Source organism: Suncus etruscus, chromosome 8, assembly GCF_024139225.1.
Source record: "Suncus etruscus isolate mSunEtr1 chromosome 8, mSunEtr1.pri.cur, whole genome shotgun sequence".
In the NCBI taxonomy this organism is placed as follows: domain Eukaryota; kingdom Metazoa; phylum Chordata; class Mammalia; order Eulipotyphla; family Soricidae; genus Suncus; species Suncus etruscus.
The window spans coordinates 14,105,851-14,113,182 of NC_064855.1; positions in this window are offsets into that span (position 1 = coordinate 14,105,851).

Below are 7,332 nucleotides of genomic sequence, written 5' to 3' on the forward strand. Positions count from 1 at the left end.
CCTTCCACTAAGCAAGATATTTGTACTTGTTTTGGTTTTGGGGGCCACATCTGGTAGTACTCAGGGGTTACTCCTGGCTCTGCGCCCAGGAATTAATTACTCCTGGAGGTGCTCTGGGGACCATATGGAATATGGGGAAACAAACCTAGGCTGCCTGATTGCAAGCAAGTGCCCATCCCATTGTACTATTGCCCTAGCTGGCCCCAATTGTGTGTGTGTGTGTGTGTGTGTGTGTGTGTGTGTGTGTGTGTGTGTGTGTGTGTGTGTGTAAAAGGTCAAAAATAGGGCTGGCTGAAGGCCAAAGTGGGTAGGGTATTTGTCTTGTATGCAGCCAACCTGGGTTCAATCCCCAGCATCCCATATGGTCCCCTGAGCCTGCCAGGAGTGATTTCTGAGCTCAGAAGCAGGAGTAACCCCTAAGCACTGCTGGATGTGACCCAAAAAAATCCAAACCAAACCAAACAGAACAAAACAAAGCAAAAAATCAGGCTGACTGGGAGGGAATGATATAATTCTTTCTAAAAACCATAGTTAACAGTACTGAGAACAGACCTCAACCACCAGACTTTGAAATGGGAGACTAGGGGCATGCAGACTTGGGAACCCTGATGGTGAGAAGTGACAGCAGGAGGGTGTTTGCCTCACATGCGACCAACCAAGGACAGACCTGGTTCGCTCCCCAGTATCCCATATGGTCCCCCAAGCCTACAGGAGGAATTTTTGAATGAAGAGCCACGAGTAATTTCTGACCAGAGCCGGGTGTGGTCCCAAAATAAGAAACTCAACTCTCATTAACTTTATAAATCACAGCTATTTAATAAACATTTAAAATAAATGTAGTACTGGGGAGGGAAATGGTTCTCTCAGCTTTGCCAGGAGTAGTTCCTGAGCACCACCAGGTCTGGTCCATACATATAGATATACAAAGTTAAAAAATATGAAGTTGGGGACTGAAGCAATAGCACAGCAGATAGGGCATTTTTCTTACACAAAACCAACCTGGGTTTGATCCTCAGAATCCCATAAGGTCCCCTCAGACTGACAGGAATAATTTCTGAGCACAGAGCCAGGAGTGTAATAAGATGTAGTCCCCCCAAAAGACCCCCAAAACTATGGAGTTTAGGGAGATAATTCTAAAGTCTTTCAGTGTCCAAACACCCGAGCACAGTCAAGGCTGTATCTCCTGAACCTCTGAACACTGTCAGGCCCACAATGAACCCTGGGGCCTGGTTGATTATATATGGCTAGGCTGTCATCCCCCCCCCCCCACAGCCTGGCCTCACACACACACACAAACACACACAAACACACACACACACACACACACACACACACTGGCCTCTTAGCATTGTTTGGAAGCCCCTCTTGTGTGAAAAGGTGAAGAATATGGAAAGGAAGAAAGCCATATGCTAAAATAGGAGTGCAAAAGTAAAACTTGTTTTCCCAGAATATGAAAATGAACTACAAGTTGAGACAACAGTTAATATTGAAAAGTCCTCTGAAAGCATTGGCTAAGGTCTCGACATAGTTAAGCTGACAAGGTGACAGGCTATCTCTGGAAGAATCAGCAGGATAGGCAGCAGGAGAAGGCCAGTATCAGGGAGTCTCTTCTGGCCTGTGTCACGTCCATGCACACAGCCTGCTGACAATTTCTCCGCGTGGGCACAGGCAGGCACAGACCCTGTTCAATAAGGTTGCGTGAGTGATCAGAAGGGCAAATGACTCAGGAGTCCCCTGTACTTTGCCCCATGTCCTCTGGAGAAGGAATGGGGTACACTGGGGAGATAAAGGGGTAGGGATGGCAAGCGGATGGGAGCCTGGATTTACAGACATGTCAGGACAAAAAGATGTCAGAACAACTAATGCTCACCCAAAGGACCCTGAAAGAGTGAAACGCTACAAAACACCCCAGCAGAACTGTGTATGCTCTGCTGGGCTGTCTCAAAGTATCTATGCATTTTACTTCTGAATTTACAAAAGTTGGAAAAGAAGGCACATGGAATATTATAGGAATGTGTGCGAATGTCTGTGTGTCTGTGTATCTATGTGTTTGTTCACCATATGTATTATACGCCCTTTAAAACTCCACATTTGGGGGGGCCGGAGAGATAGCACAGCGGTGTTTGCCTTGCAAGCAGCCGATCCAGGACCTAAGGTGGTTGATTCGAATCCCAGTGTCCCATATGATACCCGGTGCCTCCCAGGAGTTATCTGAGCAGATAGCCAGGAGTAACCCCTGAGCACTGCTGGGTGTGGCCCAAAAACAAACAAACAAAACAAAACTCCACATTTGGGGGCCGGAGAGATAGTGGGTAGGGCATTTGCCTTGCACATGGCCAACCTAGGTTTGATGCCCTGGTATCCCATCTGGACTCCCCAGGAGTGATTTCTGAGCACAGACCCAGGAGTAACCCCTGAGCATCTCTGGGTGTGGCCCCCCAAACCAACCAACAAACAAAAAGTATCCACATTTGTTCATTGCCACCCTTTTCTTTTTTGGTGGTGGTCTATTTGGGGGGGGGGTACCACACTCAGCAGTACTGAGGGGTGGCAACTCCTGGTACTGTGCTCAGGGGATGTCTCTGATGGTAACCTTGCAGAGTCAGAGATTGAACCTGGCCTCTTGTTTCATCTTTGAGCCCCTTTGCAATGTCTGCTTACTGCCCTTGGTCCCTGGAACCATGGAGACACAGAAAGACAAGTCTATGAATGCTGACTCAACTCAGATACAAGGAGTATAACTGCATTGGGGAGGAGGGCTGAGACACAGAAAGATCTAGAGTCTTCTTGTTAATTCTGATGACAGGCTATTTTTACAAAAAAGCATTCACAGTCTACACAGCAGGTAAGGCACTTGCCTGGCACAGAGTTGATCTGGGTTTGATCCCAGAATCCCATATGGTCCCCTGAATATTCTAGGAATATTTCCTGAGTACATAGGCAGGAGTAAGGCCTAGTCATCACTGGGGGTAGCCCAAAGTCCAGCACACACACACACACACACACACACACACACACACACACACACACACACACACACACAAGCAGGCATTTAGAACTAGGTTGAAGCCTGGTTGGCACAAGAATTTGATCCTGGAACACTGCATTGGCCCTGAAGCACTTCCATGGCCTCTATAATAAGCTTTTTAAAAAGAAAAACAGGGTACAGAGTAATAATACCGCAGGTAGGGTGCTTGCTTGCATGCGGTCAACCTAGGTTCAGTCCTGGCATCCCATCTGGTCCTCTGAGCCCACCAGGAGTGATCCCTGAGTGCAGAGCTAGAAGTAAGTCTGAGCATAGCTGGATGTGGCCCAAAAACAAAAGGTAAAAAAGAAATGGATATGTATGTCTGATCCATAGCAGTGCTTCAAGTAAGGCCATCAGAAGGCCAACTGTGGGGGAATAAAAACAAACAATAATATGTAGGGCTGGAGCATTAGTACAGCAGGAAGGGTGCTTGCCTTGCACATGGCCAGCCCAACTTCCATCCCCAGCACACTATATGATCCCCTGAGCCCTCCAGGTGCACAGAGTCAGGATTTAGTCTTGAACACCACAGATGGGGCCCAACGTGTTTTGAAAAAATGTCTCACCAGTGGGGTCTTTTTGGGAGCACTGGTAATTTTGTAGAGGGGATGTTCTGGGGGGGGGTGTCTCTAAGGGAAGGATTGCAGGGTAAAAGGTATATCTCAGGATGTCTCTGGTCCTGACATCCAGGGGACAGAGGCAAAAACATGGGGTTAGTGCTGACAGTACAGCCTGCTCTTCCTTGGAGGGAAGTGGGGTTCCTGCAGGTTCTTTCAGGGAGGCTTGGACCCCAATACACCAATCCTGGGGCTGAGCAGGTTTCAAGTCCTCTACATCCCTTCTGCTGAAGCATTAAGATACATGTGACCAGTTTTTTTCCAACAGGAATGTTAAAGTAGTTCCTATATCAACTCAGGCCCTCATTTTGTTGCAAATAAAGACTACTTTAACACTATCCCCAATGAATATGGAGTCTACTTAGACTCTGAAGATGCACAAATTCTTCTTTCTCTCTCCTCAGAGCACTTGGCATGAACAGGGTCATGGCCCCCTGTACTGTAGCTGTCCCCTAGAAAATCTACCCTCAAATGAAGCAGTCCCCTGAGATTAGTGACAGATGTGCCAACATTCAGGAGCCAGAAGGGGGAATCCCATGCCCATCTGTAGCAGTTCCCCCAGGGAACAGGGAACCCCATGATCCTCCCCCCCCCCCAAGTTATGGCTCTGCCTCACTCCAGCTTCACCAGGGCTTCACCAGGGCTGTGTCTACAGTTTATGAGAAAGTCACAGTGACATCAGGCATAGGGGCCACATCCACGCCAGTGTCTGCTCAGTCAGGGAACCTCGGTAGAAGAGGACCCCTTTATTCTAAAGAGTCTGTTTTGGCTTGGGTATGAAGCTTGGATTTGGAGAAACAGGAGGGACAGAGGTGTCTCTGTATATTCTCTCTGGCCCTAACAGGGGACACCCCTAAGAGCTGAGCAAAGCCTGAGACAAATACCTCAGCCAGGGCTGGTGCCAGAGTACAGTGGGGAGGGTATTTGTCTTGCAGGCAACCAGCCTGGATTAGATTCCCAGCACCTCATAAGGTCCCCCAAGAAAGACCAGGTGTGATCCTGAGTTGCAGAGCCAGGAGTGAGCCCTGGTGCCACCAAGTGTGGCCCTAGAACAAAAATCAAACAACAGTAAAACCACCTTCAGCCAGTGACAGAACTGGGAACCCTCTCTTTGCTACCCATATGACCCCCTGGAACCCACTAAGCTCCCCGCTCAATAGGGAACATATGATTGGATGCTTACTGCCTGGAGGTGGGGCAGAGTAGAGCAGGAGGAGGAAAATCTCCCCCAGAAAACAGAGGGGACATAATTCCGAGGACTGAGCAGACACGTGATACCTTGTGACAACTTCTTCAGCTCTTTATTTGGGGGGCACGCCTGGCAAGCCATGTGTTGAGACCCCAGCCTGTGGGGGAGCAGATTCAGATGCAGCAGAAATATGTGGTCAGGGTATCAAAGATTGAGGGTTTGATCCCGAGGTGGGACAGGGAGGCTGTGGGTGGGAGAGGATAGTGTTGGTCAAAGCCAAGTCCACACACTTGTCTGTTCTGTTCCTCTTTAACTTCAGGCCCAGCAGCCCAGTTGGATCCCAGGGAATTTGGTGGTAAAGTTCCATAGAAATCTCCCATGCTCTGTGAGGTTAACCAGTACCATGGAAGGCTCGGCTACCACAGCTCAGGAAATCTTTAGACACTGACTCTAGGATCACCATAAAGCTAGAACAATCATTTCACAGGAACCCATGTTGTTCTAATTTCTGATAATTCTATTTGCTTTTGTGTGGTAATAAGCACTATGAAGTAAATGTGTTTGTACCTACAAGGAAGCAGGATGGGGTGGTAGATGGGAAACTGGGGACACTGGTGGGGATCAGGTCACACATGGTGTTATAATAAAAAATTAATAAATAAAAACAAACCAAAACATGGCAGACCCAGCCATGCAGTAATACTTAGGGGACCCTTTGGTGTTGGGGATCAAACTGGGGCTACTGCCTACAAAGTGTGTGCCTGGCCCCTGGGGCAACTCTCCTGTGTCTCTTTAGCCTTGATGGGCATTGGGGGCCCCTAGCATAAAGGCTGGAAGCTACTAAGAAGTGAACTCCCCACACTCCTTTCCCTGGGGGGCTACCCCCACTGGCCTTTCCTGAGTGGCCTATCCCTGGTCCACATCCTGAACCTCAGGAATTTCTTCCCTATCTCACTGGGTCCAGAAAAGAACATTTCCTGCTGCCTTGTATTCACAGGGGCTGCTGGTTCTGGATTTCTTAGGCAGCCTTGCCTTCCCCTTGAGGGGGGATAGTGGCTCCTGTGTCCCCCGCAAGTCTGATGTTTCATTTTGGGCACACTTTTAGAGTTGGGGTACAGACACACCCACCACTGGCCTTACTAAGTCAACACTTTGCCCTGTAACTGAGTGCCAGATCTTTCAAGCCTCAGTTTACCAGCAAATTTCACTTCCTCTGCCTCTAAGGAGTCCACCTACAGCTATGACCTGGGTTAAGTTTAAAATCCCTGTGGAGGGAGGGCCAGAGAGATAGGACAGTGGGGAGAGCATTTGCCTTGTACAACTCTGACCCTGGTTCCATCTCCAGTATCCTACAGGGTCCTCTAAGACCCATCAGGAGTGATCCTTTGAGCACAGGAGTCAGCTCAGAGCATTGAAGAATTAAAATTACATTTAAATTAATTTTGATTCCGTAGTCTCTAAATTAAAATAAATCATAGAAAACATTCCTAGTTGGCACACGGGCCCTGCTCTGCAAGCCTGAGGCAGGAGCGACTGAGAACTGGGCCCCGGGACACTCCCACAGACCCGAGTGCCCTCCCCCCATGATTCTGTCCACAGATGCCATGCAAAATGTGTGGGACCCTCCCCACATGAGGAGAGCACCATCATTAACTGCTCGGACCCCCCCCCCCCATCGTGGCACAAATCACAGCCTCCATATGAAGAGGGAAGTTCTTGGTTGGGGAGCTTTTGTCAAAGCCAATTTTGGATTAATCCGTTTCTCAGAGAAGATGCCAGAAGAAGGTCAATATTGGACACATTCTAAGCAAATGAATCTCTGGAAATGGTCCTTGGCTCCTACTTTCCAAAGGGTGTTTTGGGAAACTTGGGAGGATTGGATGCATGATGATTGGATGCAGAAGGCCCAGTTTGAGCCCCAGCACTGCAGTACCCCCACATGTACCCGCCAGCACAGCTGAGGGGGTGAGTCCTGAGCACCCCCAAGATGCAGAACATGACTGGCCCCTAGTCACCTGACAAACATGGAGCCAAACCAGCACCACTTCCTGCTTCTGCCTTCTACTGGGGGAGGGCAGGGTGCTGAGCAGGGCTTAAGGGCACAAGGGGGAGCCCCAGCGGAAGACCAGCTGTGGGGGCGATCAGGTATCAGAGCCTCTCAGAGAAGCTGCAGCCAGATACCCGTGACGGGCAGTGGGCACCTCTTTGCAGCAGACTCGAGCAGACCTCAGACACCCATGGGCATCAGGCCCTGCTATCTCTGCCCACTGCACAGAGGCAGAAACTGAGGCCAATGTGACTGGCACACAGCTCCCATGGGGAAGAGCTACAATTCTAACCCAGGCCCCACTGAAGCAGGGAGAAAATACTAGAAGATGCCAGAGCAGTGGGAGGGGCTGCCAAGAAGGAAAAAGTCAAACAGGATGTGAACCGAGGGCCCCAGGGCTGGGAGCTGGGGAGGATCTTGGTGGCCCACCTGGGCGTGTTCTGGGGCCCTG